This window comes from Amblyraja radiata, chromosome X (genome assembly GCF_010909765.2).
Source record: "Amblyraja radiata isolate CabotCenter1 chromosome X, sAmbRad1.1.pri, whole genome shotgun sequence".
NCBI classification, from domain to species: domain Eukaryota; kingdom Metazoa; phylum Chordata; class Chondrichthyes; order Rajiformes; family Rajidae; genus Amblyraja; species Amblyraja radiata.
Genome location: NC_045999.1, coordinates 5931526 through 5950144, shown reverse-complemented (window position 1 = coordinate 5950144; position 18619 = coordinate 5931526). Strand labels below are relative to the sequence as shown.

Genomic DNA, 18619 nt, shown 5'->3' with positions numbered 1-18619 from the left:
ACTGTTGCATACCTTACGTATCCAAGCAAAGAATTTCACTGCGACTTGTCACGTCACAATAAAGTATTAATTCATTCATGTACCAATTACCAGATCCCCAATTCAACAGTGAATAGTCTGACAATTTCATTTGACAAATTGGTGGCTGTGTAAGTATACATTTTCAAAAATCTATTACAGTCATAGAGTGATACAGCGCGAAAACAGGCCCTCGTACCATATTGCCCACACCGGCCAACAATGTGCCAGCTACACTAGTCCCACCTGCCTGCATTTGGTCCATATCCCACCAAACCTGGCCTATATCCATGTACCTGTCTAACTGTTTCTTAAACATTGGGATAGTCCCAGCCTCAACTACCTCCTCTGGCAGCTTGTTCCATACACCCACACCCTTTGTGTGAAAAAGTTATCCCTCAGATTCCTATTAAATCTTTTCCCCTTCATCTTAAACCTATGTCCTCTGGTCCTCGATTCACCGACTCTGGGCAAGAGACTCTGCATCTACCCGATCTATTCCTCTCATGATTTTATACACCTCTATAAGATCGCCCCTCATCCTCCTGTGCTCCAGGGAATAGAGTCCCAGCCAACTCAACCTCTCCCTGCAACTCAGACCCTCCAGTCTTGACAACCTCATAAATCTTCTCTGTAAAAGGGGAAGTACAATGGGATCTGGGAGTCCTTTTTCATCAGTCAATGAAAGTAAGCACGCAGGTACAGCAGGCAGTGAAGAAAGCAAATGGCATGTTGGTCTTTATAACAAGAGGAGTTGAGTGTAGGAGCAATGAGGTCCTTCTGCAGTTGTACAGGGCCCTAGTGAGACCACACCTGGAATATAGTGTGCAGTTTTGGTCTCCAAATTTGAGGAAGGACATTCTTGCTATTGAGTTACAAGGTTAATTCCCGGGATGGCAGGACTGTCATAAGCTGAGAGAATGGAGCAACTGGGCTTGTATAATCTGGAATTTAGAAGGATGAGAGGGTATCTTATTGAAACATATGAGATTATTAAGGGTTTGGACACGCTAGAGGCAGGAAACCTGTTCCCGATGTTGGGGGAGTCCAGAACCAGGGGCCACAGTTTAAGAATAAGGGGTAAGCCATTTAGAACGGTGATGAGGAGACACTTTTTCCATACAGAGTTGTGAGTCTGTGGAATTCTCTGCCTCAGAGGGCAGTGGAGGCCGGTTCTTTGGAAACTTTCAAGAGAGAGCTAGATAGGGCTCTTAAAGATAGCGGAGTCAGAGGATATGGGGAGAAGGCAGGAACGGGGTACTGATTGTGGATGATCAGCCATGATCACATTGAATGGCGGTGCTGGCTTGAATAGCCGAATGGCCTACTCCTGTACCTATTGTCTATTGTCTATAGCCTTTCCAGCTTGGTAACATCTTTCCTATAACATGGTGCCCAGAACTGAACACAACACTCTAAATGTGGTCTCAAAACTTGATGAAGGTTAATGTACCAAAAGCCCTTTTGACCACCTTACCTACCTGCAACTCGACCTTCAAGGAACCATGCGCCTGCACTCCTCGATCCCTCTGCTCTTCAACACTACCCAGAGCCCTACCATTCACTGTGTAGGTCTTGCCCATGTTAGACTTCCCGAAATGAAACACCTCACATTGCTCAGTAATTCTGTAATCTCATAAATCCCCATAAAAATAAAGGAACGTTAAATCTCAAAAACATCGCATTTTCACACGTTTCATTTTTACCCTATTCTTTCAATAACCCAAAGGACACATTTTGATTCATATTTACCTGGCAGTGACGATAAGCAAATGAAATCCCAAAGTATCTGTTTTTTCCCTCAGTTCTACTTACGTTGATTGTCTCCAAAGTACACTGACTAAGAATCCATGCATTCTCCAGCACCTGTGATAAATTTTGTAACCCAATCTTTTGTTCTTCAATGAATACAATAACTCTATTATTGACAGCGAAATGTTCACGTCTCAAGTGAATTAAACTGCATTTTAGAAAATTACATTCACCAGACACACTGCAATTACTCCATTCTCACAAATTAAAGATATATAACAGAATTGACGATAATTCTATTCTCATCAACAGAGGGCATATTGCATTCTTAAGTACAACATGTCCTTGCATGAAGTCATGTAATTTTCAAATTGAATTCAATCCAACTTCAGAAAGTTGCCTGATAAAATTATGTCAAGGTCATCACAACTTTAGAGATGAGATAAAGATTTGAATGTTTGGTAGTGCCTCAAAAGTAGAAGTTGTTTGAATTATACAAGCTTCATCTAAATTAAACCAGCAATAAGCTCCTAACAAAATAAACAGAACAACAGAATTAATGATAGACACAAAAAGCTGGAGTAACTCAGTGGGCCGGACAGCATCTCTGGAGAAAAGGAATAGGTGACATTTCCTGTCGAGACCTTTCTTCAGTCTCGACCTGAAACATTGGCTATTCCTTTTCTCCAGAGAACTGCTGAGCTACTCCAGCTTCTTGTGTTGATCTTTTAAACCAGCACTGCAGTTTCTTCCTACACAACACAATTAATGATTTAAACTAACACAGTAAACACTGAAACCAGCAAATAGCAAAGATAAAAGCATTTTTACAACAGAGTAAGATAGGGAGGGAGGGGACAGAATAAATATGGAGTACTGGTAACTTGACAGCCCATTAACTAGTATAAAGGTCCACAGTGGGGAAGAAATTAACAGAACATATTATCTATATACCTTAAACAAATATATTACAAAGAGCACAAATCCAGAAAGACTATGTGACGTTCTGGTATTCAGAAATGTTATTTTGAATCCTGCACAAGTCAGGAGCTAAAATGCCAAGATATGCAATCACTCTATAGCAAAAAAGTGTTCTAGTTTTGTACCGATGTTGCTAGGAGATACCATACCACATTGAAAAAACGATTCAATCAAATTTTCCAATGTCAAATAGAAAATCAGAACAAAGGGAATAACTTCCAAGTCGGTTAAAATGCAAGTTTAAGTAATTATGTCTTCAGAAAGTTGCAAGAATGTGGGAAACATGTATACAAAACTAATTACATTAAAATGAATGTATGTACTTACATGCCAAAATGGAGAAAGGCAGCAAATCAGAAATTAAAAAACAGCCACCTTAGCTAACAAAATATTAATCCCATGTGACAATCTACATGGGAAACAAGAGATCCTCTTTTATGCACTGTTTTTCTCTTAGCAATCAGAGGAGTGAGACACACCTCATTTTATCGTGTGGTTCAATAAACATGACTAACAACGTGAAAACATCCTACAATGCTTCTGCTGGTAAATACATTACTTATTACCACAAAATAAAACTAAACGTGGTTCAAAACTACCTCATAGTTCACCGGAAACAAAAGGATTTGAACACAGACTGGAAGTTTCTTTGGTGCTGATCCACATCTAATATTTGTACAAATTACAGAAGAAAAGAGTTTTTTCTTTAAATGATAAAGCCACTATAATTTATCAAGAAATGAGAAGCCATAAGCTGTTTTCTTGATGGAATGCAATTGTTCAAATGTTTCTTCTAAAGAATATAGCTTTTGTCAAATACATGCTATTAGCACGAGCTGAATAACAAAGAAGCACGTTGATGCTTTTGTGAACAATTTTTATAGTTTAAAATTGTTATGAAACAGCAATTTAATTTCTCAGAGAAAAAAAGAAATTAATGAACATTGGAGGAGAAAGATCAAGATTTTACATTTCTATTCATAAGGACAAGAAACATCGATTATTTACATGTTCCCAATTTGAGATAAAGGAACAGTTCGAAGTGATTTATGAACTTTCCAATATTTTGTTAATTGTATTCTATAAAATTATTTGACAAATTTAAATGCTGAAATTTCATTTATGGCTTTCCCAGTCAATGCAAAATGAACTGTGTTTGATAAGTGACAAAGTCAAAAACAGTTGCTTTTTCTTAAAATAAATTAAGATTGATCTTACATTTCAAATACGGAGCAAGGATAAATCATTTCCACCGATGAAATTTATGTTCAAATCTAGCTTCAATTGATCTTTTACCAGGAGCTTCCACTAACTTCTGTTCATATCATAGAATCATGCAGCACAGAAACCCACCTTTCGGCCCACCAAGTCCATACTAGCAATGACCCATTTACACTATTCATGTCCTCATGCCCTTAGAGATAGTGTGGAAACAAGCCTTTGGGGCCCAACATAGTCCCAGCCTCAACTACATCCTCTGGCAGCTTGTTCCATACACCCACCACCCTTTGTGTGAAAATGTTACCCCTCAGATTTCTATTGAATCTTTTCCCCTTCACCTTGAACCTATGTTCTCTGGCCCTCGATTCCCCTACTCTGGACAAGAGACTCTGTGCATCTATTCCTCTCATGATTTTGTACACCTCTATAAGATCATCCCTCATCCGCCTGCACTCCAAGGAATAGAGTCCCAGCCTACTGAACCTCTCCCTATAGTTCACACCCTCTAGTCCTGGCTACATCCTCGTAAATCTTCACTGAACCCTTTCAAGCTTGACAATATCTTTCCCATAACAGTGTGGAGACATTTTGACATGCTGACATCTTCAGTAACTCTCCACAGATTCTACCACTCATCAACAAGCAATAAGGGCAAACTACATCGGATCAATGCCCGACCAACCTGCAAGTTGTTGGGACGTGGGGGCAAACCGGAGCACCCAAAGGAAACCCACCAAAGACACAAGGAGAATGTACAAAGTCTGCAGAGAGAGCACCATAAATCCTGGTTGTACCTGGTCACTGGAGCTATGAGGTTGTGGCTCCACTAGCTGCACCAATACATGGTCAAATAGTATAAAACTGCTTGGTCAATTATTCAGTGATAACACTCAGGCAAATTGAAAAGATGGTTCCTGAAAAATGGATTGGAATAGAGCAAGGGTTCCCAACCACGGGTAAATTTACCCTCAGGCGGTAAATTCCGCCTAACCAGGTGGTAAATCTGTTGATTCTGGATTTGTACATATTTTTTTTGCATTGACTGTCTGTGTTTGGTTCTGTTCATCATGAGTTGCCCACAAATAAGTGATGTGCTATTAAAGTTGCCAGGGGTAAACGGGACAAAATAGGTTGGAAACTGCTGGAATAGAGCTCAATGCCCCAGCAGAGTTCACTGAATTTTATTTTTACATCTATTCAGTGCCGCTTACTTATATCCAGCAGTTGGTGCTGAGAATCAAAGATAATTTCATTCAAACTATTTCACGAGACATTAGTTCCTGGAGTTCTGTCTTTGAAAGAAAAATGATTAGTTCAGCAGCCTTCATATTTCCAATTAGTATTTTTCTCTGCTCCTGAAGCCAATTTTATATTCTCTTTTATAAACAATGCTGATAGAATAAACTGATCCAAAGATCAGATGATATACAAAGAATAGAAATACTGGTAATATAAAAGATGTTAGAACTGAGCAATATTGTTTGACACAGAAGATGTGATATTGTTATTTCTTGTTTAATTGTGACAGTCTGAAATTGTCATGGCAGTATTCAGAAATTTTATATGCCTGATCTACCACTTATTTGAATATCAAATATCCAGACTGAATATTTTGCAGGTAGTGCTGTGCTGAAGCATTAATGAAAGAAAAATGAATCAGAATTCCTGTTGGGGAAAATAAAATGTTTCTCAAATGTTATCAAAGATGGGGTAGCATATTTGCCTTACTTAGATCAATGTAGGAGATGAAGGAGAAAATAAGCAAAGAGTATTCAGAGGAGCATCTGTGCAGACAATCCACTGCATGAAATGGACCTGTTAGACAGAACATTCTGTTCTTTTCTGTGAAGACAAAGTAATTTATTGAAGATATGCAACAATAAATTAAACCAAGATGACAATGATATCTATGCTGATATCTATACACCCTCCACTGCAAAGCTCTGACTACAGAACATAGATATTTTTTACCCCCTTCTTTTTATCCTTTTAAAAAAATATATATACAAGTTCTCTTTTAACCGTTTATCTATATTTACATAGAGACTGGGAGATCTATACCCAATATGTATTTTGACACTGGATTTATATTTAGGTTACATTTGTTGTTAATGTAATCCTGATCCCTATGTATCAATATCACTGTTATGTTTATCATTTTTTTGGAAAAATTAATAAAAGATTTTAAAAGAAGAAAAAAAACATAGATATTTTGCCTTCAGATAGTCCCTGGTGCTCCAAATCCAAATGCAATTCTAAGTTTGTACGTACGGCTACAGAAAATGAGGGACAAAATTGAATATTTTAGGATGCAGGGCAATTGTATAACTATACGTACAGTTTGCATTGTTAAACCGGCTTTTAAATACTCATCCTTTGGTGGAGCAGTTTAATTGTAATTAAAGCAACAGCAAACATAATAAAAATATGATCTGCCCTCTAACGCAAGTACATCATGTTGCAAGACACAAAATGCTGGAGTAACTCGGCGGGACAGGCAGCATCTCTGGAGAGAAGGAATGGGTGCTGTTTCGGGTTGAAACTTCTCTCCAGAGATGCAGCCTGTGAGTTACTCCAGCATTTTGTGTCTTTCTCTGGTTTAAACCAGCATCTGCAGTTCCTTCCTACACGTCATGTTGCAACATCTGCAACAATGATCTTTTTACTTTTCTGCACAAACTTAAGTCGCATTGTAACATATAAAAGATAAAGATATAATGTTGCAATTCTGTTTATGCTCATTACTGGAAAATCATAAAGAAAAAGCAATAAAGTGATTACTTAAGAAAGAACTGCAGATGCTGGAAAAATCGAAGGTAGACAAAATTGCTGGGGAAACTCAGCGGGTGAGGCAGCATCTATGGAGCGAAGGAATAAGTGGCGTTTTGGGTTGAGACCCTTCTTCAGACTGATGTGGGGGTGGGTGAGGGCGGGAAGAAGAAAGGAAGATGCGGAGACAGTGGGCTGTGGGAGAGCTGGGATGGGGAAGGAGGGAGAAAGTAAGAACTACCTGAAATTGGAGCTTAATGTCCATACCGCTGAGGTGTAAATTACCTACGCAAAATATGAGGTGCTGCTCCTCTAATTTGCGGTGGGACTCACTCTGGCCATGGAGGCGGCCCAGGTCAGAAAGGTCGGATTCGGAATGGGAGGGAGAGTTAAAGTGCAGAGCCACCGGGAGATCAGGTTGGTTAATACAAACTGTGTGGAGGATACTGTTGTTGTAACACAAAAAACTTCAACTGCATGGAATTTAGAGCATAGGAATAGGCCAGGAATATGTAGAGATTCTGACCATCTGAACAGGTAGTTGTACTTCCTACCTGCACTTTTCCATCTTATTTCCATTAGAAACAATCCTGATTGAATTAAGAGACCTTTAAATAATTATAAGGGTAATTAATATTTTGACTTGATCAGTACTGCTTAAGCTTTCATTAACAAGAGTTTATGGTGATACCTATGATCCCCCCCCCCCCTCTCAAAACTACACAATCAATAGCTCCTTCATTTACTCCTCTGGATAACATATTCGCAAAACCAAACAAAAATAAAAACATTCGGATCAGTATAACTTGTAACAATCCATGAAACTTCCCAATGTCGTAGAAAACAAAGTTAGCAAGTGAGCTACTTGAAATGACTTCTCAGTCATCGCACTTTTTAATAAGTGACCCAAGGCATTTTTGAATCATTTAAAGGTCCAAATGTCGATGAGTACATTTTGTGTGTATCTGTTTTGCACCATTTGGACTTGACCCGTTTTAACTACTCAGCCAAGAAAGACACAAACAATCTCCAAGAAATACTAGGGGACTGAGGATCTAGTCGGAGGGAGGAACTGAAGGGAATCTACATTAGTCAGGAAATGGTGTTAGGTAAACTGTTGGGACTGAAGGCAGATAAATCCCCAGGGCCTGATGGTTTGCATCCCGGAGTACTCAAGGAGGTAGCCCTAGAAATCGTGGATGTATTGGAGTGGTGATCATTTTCCAATGTTCTCTTGACTCTGGATCAGTTCCTGTGGACTGGAGGGTAGCCAATGTAACTCTACTTTTTAAGAACGGACGGAGAGAGAAAACAGGGAATTATAGACCAGTTAACCTGGTATTGACATGGATAGAGAACTGGTTGGCAGACAGGAAACAACGAGCAGGAATTAACACGTCCTTTTCAGAATGGCAGGTAGTGACTAATGGGGTGCCACAAGGCTCAGTGCTCGGACCCCAGTTATTTACAATATATATTAACGATTGAGACGAGGGAATTAAATGTGACATCTCCATGTTTGCAGATGACACAAAGCTGAGTAGCAGTGTGAGCCGCGATGAGGATGCTATGAGGTTGCAGGGATAGGTTGGGTGAGTGGGCAGATGCAGTACAATGTGGATAAAAGTGAGGTTATCCACTTTGGTGGAAAGAACAGGAAGGCAGATTATTTTCTGAATGGTGTCAGATTAAGAAAAGAGGTGCAACGAGACCTGGGTGTGCTTGTACATCAGTGACTGAAAGTAAGCATGCAGGTACAGCAGACAGTGAAGAAAGCTAATGGCATGTTGGCCTTCATATCGAGGATTTGAGTTTAGGAGAAAGGGGGGACTACTGCAGTTGTACAAGGCCCAGAGCGTAGGTTCACCAGGTTAATTCCATGGATGGCGGGACTGACATTTGATGAAAGAATGGGTCGACTGGTCTTGTATTCACTGGAATTTAGGATGAGAGGAGATTTTATAGAAACATAAAATTCTTAAAGGATTGGACAGGCCAGATGCAGGAAAAATGTTCCCGATGTTTGGGGGAGTCCAGAACCAATCACAGTTTAAGAATAAGCGGTAGGACATTTAGGACTGAGATGAAGAAATGTTTTTTCATCCAGTGAATTGTGAATCTGTGGAATTCTCTGCCACAGAAGGCAGTGGAGGCCAGTTCACTGGTTGTTTTCAAGAGAGAGTTAGATTTAGCTCTTAAGACTAAAGGAATCAAGGGATATGGGGGGAAAAACAGGAATGGGGTACTGATTTTAGATGATCAGCCATGATTTTACTGAATGGCACTGCTGGCTCGAAGGGCCGAATGGCCTGTTCCTGCACCTATTTATCTATGTTTTTAGCTACCGGGGTAACAGAATCACCAACATCACTGTCCTCACAAACCATTTTTTCAATTAAATAGAAAACATTATGGGGCAGAGATAAATAAAGCTATTACAACACCTGTACACATATCAAACATGTTGCAAATTTCCAATAATTATTCATTTCAATTACATAAGAATGAAGTCGGCAACAGATCATGACTGTTTCTGCTAGTTCTTCCATCTGTCAGCAATGGGAGGTGAAGAAATGTTCTTTTTTCGCCAGATGAGCAGTGAATGGAAAAGAGGCCATGAGCTCAATAACACTGCAATTATATAGAGATGAATGAACATTTGCAAATATACACAATGCTTTAAATGAGGCAGGAATTTAGTAGAGATGCAAGTGCAAGAACAAGTTATTTAGATCTATCTCCAAGTTCAGGTATTAAATTGACACAAAATTGTTCATCTTCAACCGATTGTGTCGTGCATGCTTACAATGTTAAAAAGTTGAGAGAGCAGACGTGAGGAAATTCTTCATGATGGGTATACATGATGGTTGTGATCGCCAGCACAAATACTAATGCCTGTTTTGGTGTTGCATCTCTGGTCAGATCAGATCAGTTTATTGTCTATACACCAGAGCGCAATGAAATTCCTTGTTCACCTGAAGCTCAGAGTAAATAGTATACATGATAATGATAAATACAACAACAAATACAACGACGAGCGCAAAGCAGAAGAAAAGTGCAAAGATTCAGGTGCAAGAAAAAATATTAAAGTGCAATCATGGAATAACCAAATAAAAGTAGAGTAAAAGTCCAAGGGGGAGTGAAAAAGAACATTGGTTCTCTGGTTGATAGCAGTGGGGAAGTAGCTGTTCTTGTGTTTGGACATCCAGGCTTTCACGTTGCTGGTTCTTCTCCCAGAAGGCTGAAAATAAATGGAAAGGCCAGGATGGCCGGCCTGCTTGACTCCATTAAAATGTATGTATCATATCATTAAAGTATTTGTCTATTTGCTGCATATTATTACATATAGATGGAAATATTTTGATTAAAGTTGCTTATCAGCATCACATAACCGATTAATGCACATTCAACCTCCGATATTTTGGTTATCTTTGTAGTCGTTGTTCTTGAATAAAGTGTAATACCAACAATGGGAGAGTCTAGGTCCAGAGGCCACAGCCTCAGATTAAAATGACGTACCTTTAGAAAGGAGATGAGGAGGAATTTCTTTAGTCAGAGGGTGATGAATCTGTGGAATTAATTGCCACAGATGCAATGGAGGCCAAGTCATTGGGTATTTTAAAACCGGAGATTGACAGGTTCCGGATTGGTAAGAGCATCAGAGGTTATGGGGAGAAGGCAGGAGAATGGGGTTGAGAGGGAAAGATAAATCCCAAAATTGCCTAATTCTGCTTCTATTACTTATACCACACTCAATACTTTATGAAATGTAGTGAGCAAAGTGGCCAGATACAAGAAACTTGTGGACTTCCCTTACCAGTTCACTGAGGATATTGGGAAACTTGTCTTTCAGCTACAATTGCGCTAAAGCCAGTTCCCTTTCCACCCACGCACACACACTCTGAAGAACTTCACTTAATCTCAGCACAAAAGATGTCCATTGAACCTATTGGCTCGGTGAATGTTGCTACTGAATCAAACTCATTCCTTAGTCCTTTTATTTGTACAGTCACAGGATGCAGACATTGCTGGCATGACCAATGCTTACTTTCCATCCCTTGTCCAAAATTAGCCGCAAGTTCATCCTCATTCCAAGCAGTCATTTAAGATTTGATTACCCATTCTATACAGAGTAAAACGCTGACAATTCAGCACCCTCACTGCTTGTGCTCGACTGGCAGATTTTTCAGACCATTACATATTATTCCCATTAATATACCAACGCAGTTTTAATGACCTTTTTTTTTTTTTTTTTAAGATGAATGGATTTAAAGGGAGTCCCGGAAAAGGGACACCAGTGTGCCTAAAAGGACACTTGGGAAATGGGCCACGGTGAGTTCAGAGGGATACGAGAAACAGACCTGCTGAATTTAAAGAGCAGGAAATAGATGCTAGATGCCAAACCTTCGGGATTTCTGAACAGAATAGCGGATTAACAGAATTCCACTCGGAAGATAAAATTTGATATCAACAAATAATTATTTTTAGTCTTATAATAGAAAGAAAATAGTCAAGTTTATTTGTCACATACGCATACGAGATATGCAGTGAAATGAAAAGTGGCAAATTTGCGGATTGTGCAAAAAAACTACAAAACAGAATGGAACAGAGTCAGTAATTACATATTTGTGGGAGGAAAAAGAAGAAGAAACAGCAATTTTAAAAAGACCCCACACAACAGTAAATTGGTACAGTAAAGTTAGTCCCTGGTGAGATAGGAGTTTACAGTCCTAATGGCCTCTGGAAAGAAACTCCTTCTCATCCTCTCTGTTTTCACAGCATGGCATCGGAGGCGTTTGCCTGACCGTAGCAGCTGGAACAGTCTGTTGCTGGGGTGGAAGGGTGATACATGATCTTGTTGGATCTGGAGTTGCACCTCCTGATGTATAGTTCCTGCACTGCGAGTGTAGTTCCCGGCTGAACGCACCACTCTCTGCAGAGCCTTCTTGTCCTGGGCAGAGCAGTTCCCAAACCAAATTGTGATGTTTCCGGACAAGATGTTTCCAGACTAAATAGACAACATTAAAACGAGCACATTGAAAGTACAATAATTGATCATAATCAAAGTACAGGAGGGAAAAAAAAGACAAAGTACTGGAGTAACTCAGCAGGCCAGGCAGCATCTCTGGATACAGATGAGGGAGGTTTTTGATAGGCAGATGGTTGGACAAAGGCCAGCGATGAAAAGACAGAAGGTGTGAGACAAAAAGATTGAAAAGTTGCGAATTGTGAAGATACAGGAAGGAATTCTCTCTAATCGTGTTATTCCCTTATCATGTATCTTTACACTGTAAATTACTCGATTGTAATCATGTGTTGCCTTCCCGCTGACTGGTTAGCACACAACAAAAGCTTTTCACTGTGCCTTGGTACACGTGACAATAAACTAAACTGAATGTAGGTGGAAAGGGAGGAGAGTGCGAGTCCAGGTGAGATACAGGGGAGGGAAGGAAAACGTTTCCACCGAACACTTGCGCTGTCCACCTATAACTTGTCAGGCTTTGCCCTGCCACTCCTCTCTTCCAGCTTGCTTCACACCCTTCCCCCCACAATCAATGTTGAGACAGGTCCATCAAAAGTCACCTGTGCATGAGACGCAGCCTGACCCGCTGAGTTATTGCAGCACTGTCTTTTTTTGTAAACGAACATCTGCAGTTCCTTCTTCCTACAAAGTACTGCAGGAGCTCAGTGGGCCAGGCAGCATTCCTGGAGGGAAACAGACAGGCGTACCTTGTGTTGGGATCCCTCTTCATACTCTGTCAGTTTCCCTCCATGGATGCTACCTGACCTGCTGAGCTCCTTTGTTTTTTCTCAGGATTCCAGCATTCTGCAGTCTCTTGTATCCACATGAATTGACATTGGGGAACTGGTTAGTTCAAGATCAAAGAAAAGCAGAAACATCTTTTGGGAAAATGAGCAAACTCTGATGTACCCATGTATTCAACCCCAAATTTCTTTCAAAATCAGATCTCTGTTTTTACAAAAAAAAATGTGTGATATCAAGGGCATTTATAGCACATGTTGCTGAAAAGCAATACAAAATATGGATGAGTAATTAACCCATCTGACAGTGCTTTGTTTTTTCTCAGGATTCCAGCATTCTGCAGTCTCTTGTATCCACATGAATTGACATTGGGGAACTGGTTAGTTCAAGATCAAAGAAAAGCAGAAACATCTTTTGGGAAAATGAGCAAACTCTGATGTACCCATGTATTCAACCCCAAATTTCTTTCAAAATCAGATCTCTGTTTTTACAAAAAAAAATGTGTGATATCAAGGGCATTTATAGCACATGTTGCTGAAAAGCAATACAAAATATGGATGAGTAATTAACCCATCTGACATGACAGATTTTTCTTCAATATAATTAAACTTGCTTTAGTTGTAAATGTTCATTCGTGCTTTGATCTTCTGCCCAAGACATCAGTATGCATGTGGCTTACAACATAGATCAGGATGTTCAAAGATCAACTGGCATCAAACACATACCAAGCTATGCATCAGCCACACCACCTACTGGTGATTGAATCTTAAATTTGGCATTAAACCAAGTAGATGTAATGACCCCCAATTATCAAGACTCGAACTAACGAACCATAATAAAGTATTACAGCCTTTGCTGAGATGAACAAAGCAGCACAATATTATTCATGCCAGTGTTGGACACAGGAAGATAAGACTAATTGGCTTGTGGTCGAGGCTTTGATACAAGTCACCTGCAACCTTTAATTGCATGAGTCACCATCTTTTTCGAATTGCTAATCCTTACATCATGTACATTTTCCTCAATATCATTCAAGAAATGCATTTTGTGAGCGGCACAGTGGTGCAGTGGTAAGGTTAATGGCCTGTCCCACTTACGCAAATTACGCAACCTCATGGTCGCGTTGAGGCGTACGGGCATCGTATGGCCGCGCTGGGCCGGTCCCACTTAGAAGCGCGGAGGGGTATGTAGTTGTGTGCGACATCACGCGGGGCTCCGAAATTTTTGTAGTGAACTAAATCTTTGCGCGCCAACGGCCTGTCGCGGAACTGACGGCCAAAGTGGGACAGGCCCAAGACCATGGCGCGACGCAACGTCTCACCTCCAACAGCAGCAGAAGCAGGCAAATGATCGCCAAACTCGGCCTAGGGCTCACGGCCGTTGCAGTCCGGATCCGCCCCCACTTCTACTCCCAGAGCGGGGCCAAGAAAATTGAAGATAGACACAAAATGCTGGAGTAACTCAGCGGGACCGGCAGCATCTCTGGAGAGAAGCAATGGGTCAAGACCCTTCTTTTCAGACTGAAGAAGAGTCTTGACCCGTAACACCCATCCCTTCTCTCCAGAGATGCTGCCGGTCCCGTTGAGTTACTGCAGCTTTGTGTCCATCTTCAAATGACGTCGCGCGCTCCAGACGGCTGTGCGTACGCATCTAATCGCGCCCGACCTTCGCGGAACCATCGCAGCTCAACGCGACCACGAGGTCGCGTAATTTGCATGCCAAGGACACGTAAGTGGGACAGGCCCTTAACTAACCCGGTCAGGCAGTTTCTCTGGAGAACCTGGATATGCAATGTGTGATGAAGAGGCCCGACCTGAAACGTTTCCTATCCATGTTCTCCAGAGAGGATGTCTGATCCGCTGAATCACTTCAGCATTTGTACATATTTTTGCAAAACCACCATCTACAGTTCCCTGTGGCTCTAAAATAAAGGCCTTTGACTGACGACTTTGCTTAAGGGGGGGGGGGGGGGGCTGTTGTGGGAGAATGTTTGCAGTAAGGGTGGAATAAACTCTCAGCAGCTTGACTTAATGAAGTGGTTCCAAAATGATTATTTGGCTTTAAATTGAAAACCAGTGGAGTCATGTTACATGATAGATTAAACATAAACTGCAATGTAGTTTGCATATAAAATGCTTCCATGCCCACCTCTCAACAATGAACTGAATGATTATATTTATGAACTTGTGGTCAGTAATGAAAATGGATTTGCACAACTGAGTAGTTGGGGGCAATAACTTAAATGTTAGAGAAATTATTGCATGGTTCGGAATGCTGAAACATTCCCTGCCATTATTTTGACTGGTGCGGTCCATCATAACTCTCTTGTAGGGTTTTATGAAACAAACATTTAACATTGGCAATTTCTCAGCTCCTATTTTCACTTATAATCCTATTCAAGTTCCGATGGCTATACATTAAAACCATAAATATCGGGCCCAATAATGAATTATAACTTTCCATATGCTTTTCTGTATCTGCCAATGTGTGACATATGGACAAGATTAAACAAATGTTCAAAACCGATATTAAATGAAACATACTAGTAGGTTATAAATCATAATAGCATACCTCTTACATGGAGTAATAATATTTGTTAGTAGGTTCATATGTTATAAGTGATTCATGCACAGGTATATAAATTATATCATAACATAATCAAAACGGCAGAACGTCTTTGAAAATTTGGTCATTTAATGTGATGGTTTAGAATTTCACTGACTGCGAGGCGTGAATTTTATCTTTTGCCGATATATAAAAGGTCTATACAAGTACAAAATTACATGCAAACCTTTTAGGCAAAATGATAACCCATGAAGCAAATATCTGAACACGATCTAGGCAGCGTTCCCTTTAAAAAATAAAGATATTCGTAGTGGCATGTGAAGAATGATAGGCAAGTGATCAGCACCACTGCTATGAAGTCAAGTTGCCTGAGATATTGCTTAACAGCCAGCCAGCCATGGTAGTTAATGGAAGATGCAGTGCTAGAGCCGTCAGCGAGATCTGAGATTATTTCACAAAATCCAAAAATCAATGCCTCACCGGGTTGTAGTCAAACAAGCAGCAGGTAGCTTAAATCACCTGTGTTGGCAAGTTGTGCAGTTTCAGCTCACCAAACCCCAACACAGCACATAGAGGTTTTGTCAAATTATACTTCATGCTCTTGACTAAGAGTTCCCAAAGAGAGAGAGGGAGAGAGCAGCACGCATTGCAGGTAAACAAAACTTTGTCATGTAGGCTTGTGTTAGACATTTGGCTGTGCAAAATAGGCATTTTGATTATTTGGGTGTTGAATTTTCCATATTGTGACTTCAAAACAAATGAGCAACAAGTGGAATACTTAATCGGAATGTTTTTTTTAATTTTATGGTTATTCCAGTTTAATGTACATACAATTCTTGATGTTTCTTTTTGCCCACTTGACCAAAGATTTAAAGATGCTAAACTTTACAATAAAGGAATTTAGATGAGCAGTCTAAATCTTGATCAACGAGATGGCTTACATGACATTTATGGCTTCTACAATAAATGGAAATGTAATGCTTTCCTTGCAGCCATTTCAATTTTGAAACTTGCAACATTGTCCCACCATGGCACCCAGTCTATACGATATGCACTTAGAAATGAATAAAGTTTACATTAATTGAGGCCAATGTTTGAAGTGAGGTAATGCAGTCTAAACACTTAATCTTTGTTTCCTTTCAGCAACCGACCACACTCACTGCAAATGGAATCATGATTTGAAGTATGGCTGATGACCACAACTTAACTGCATCTGTTGTTCATGAACTGAAACTTCAGGGTTATTCAAGGCAAATTTAACATTCTCATATAATTGATGACACATTTTAATATGCTTGGATATTATACTGTTTTCCCATTTCTGGGTTGATTAAGTGTAGCAAAGAACTGCAGATGCTGGTTTAAATCAAACGTAGACACAAAATGCTGGAGTAACTCAGCGGAACAGGCAGCATCTCTGGAGAGGAATGGGTGACAGTTTGGGTGTGACTGAAGAAGGGTCTCGATCCCAAACGTCACCCATTCCTTCTCTCCAAAGATGCTGCCTGTCCCGCTGAGTTACTCCAGCATTTTGTGCCTGGATTGATTAAAATGCTCAACTGGAATAAACAGCAGTCATAAAGAAAAAATGTACTGTACAAAGATTATTGATGCAGCAAACAATTAATGCCATAGCAACATAGCTAAAATATTAAGATCATACATTGGAGACTAAAATCACAAGCACATCCTTTGATGCTGCAAGTTATTACAGCCAAATGCCATTACCATAACATGTTTCAGACACCAATAATAGTTCTTCACAGATCCTCGTGGTTTAACTAATACAGAAAGAATCCTCTTCACACAGGTAAGTTCTACAATTATATTGTCCCATGGAACCACCCTTGGGTTTAAAAATGGCGCAGGCAAAAACTTCAAATTAAAATACTTATATATTTAAATTTGCTTATATATTTAAATATTCTAAATTCATCAGACAGTTAATACTAACCATTTTCAGATTGTTTCTGTACTATAATTTTCATTCCTTCTTGCCGGACTCAAATCAATTACTTTAATTAACTTCATGTTGTCTGCCCATAGAAGGTTTCTTTGTGAGTGAATACAGGCGTTTCAGAAAGGAAGGCGACTGCAAATCAGTCTAATCTTCCTCTCTCCGGATCATCAAGTACACTTTCCAAAATGGTCCATTGGTCACTTGATGGCAAATGAATACAAATATCCTGTTCAAGAAGGAACTGCAGATGCTGGAAGATCGAAGGTACACAAAATTGCTGGAGAAACTCAGCGGGTGCAGCAGCATCTATGGAGCGAAGGAAATAGGCGACGTTTCGGGCCGAAACCCTTCTTCAGACTCAATACAAATATCCTGTCTGATGTTTGTTTCCCCCCCCCTCCCCAATTCTCTAATAACAATGAGACTCGTCTATTGTTTAAGAAAGAACTGCAGATGGTGGTAAAATCAAAGGTAGACACAAAATGCTGGAGAAACTCAGCGGGCGAGGCAACATCTATGGAGAGAAGGAATTGGCGATGTTTCAGGTCGAGACCCGAAACGTCGCCAATTCCTTCTCTCCACCAAGACTCATCTATTGTTCCAAATCAGGATCAGTGTGTTTGTAATAAACCATATATCAACCAGACTATCAATTAAATCTGTTTGACTCATTATGAGATCACAGGTTGCATATAATCAAATAAATCTTCAAGAGCACTGTCCTACTTCAAAAAACATGTGAAGTTCAAAAAATCAATGCCACATGCTGATGAAAGAAAAAGTTTCATGCTTTGAATTGAAAACCTTTATGTTTAAAGCACAAACAGTGAACATATATAACTGGGAGCCTCAACATATCTGATTGCAGAGTTAAACACCACTAGTCTTTAATGGAGACACAAGAGACTCCAAACACTGCAATTTTGAGTAAAGAAAATACAAATGGCTGGAGGAACTCATTAGTTCAGGCTGAATCTGTGAAGTGAAATATTCCGATGATGTTTTGGGTTAGCATCTTTTCAGACTGATGGGAGTAGAGAGGAGATAGCTGGTTGAAAGAGCGAGGGAAAGGTACAGCGTAAGAGCTGGAAAGTGATAGTGTAGGAAGGAACTACAATCTGAAGAAGGGTCTCGACCCAAAATGTCACCATTCCTTCTCTCCAGAGATGCTGCCTGTCCGGCTGAGTTACTCCAGCATTTTGTATCTATCTTCACTGGGAAGTGACATGTGAGTCCAGGTAAGGAGGTGTTGATTGGCATAGGAGAGGAGTCAGGTGGGGACAGGTAAATAAGGCTGGTGGTAAGTAGAGAAGACAAAAGGGTGCAAATCACTCGCTATAAGATCTTTAGTGCAAATGGCCACATCTGATAAGAGAGGAAGGTGGGGAGTGAAATAGAGAGCTAAAGAGTGAGATGATGGGAAGAAGGGAATGCCCTTCTTGAGGTGGGGTGGTGAGTAAAATGAGGGAGCCAGATCAGGGAGAGTAGCTGATGAACAGATGGAGATGGTAGGAAAGGGGGAAAACTGTAAAGTGTGGAAGTAAAACTAATGAAAAGGTTTTGACGAGGCCACATCTGGACCAGTGTGC

The 18619-nt window shown here is 40.2% G+C and overlaps 1 protein-coding gene across 2 annotated transcripts in view; it reads right to left on the bottom strand.

Annotated features, from left to right (window-relative positions):
• peak1 (pseudopodium enriched atypical kinase 1) overlaps positions 1-18619 on the bottom strand; it is a 106575-nt gene that overhangs the window by 35782 nt on the left and 52174 nt on the right. The gene's annotated exons all lie outside the window — the stretch shown is intronic.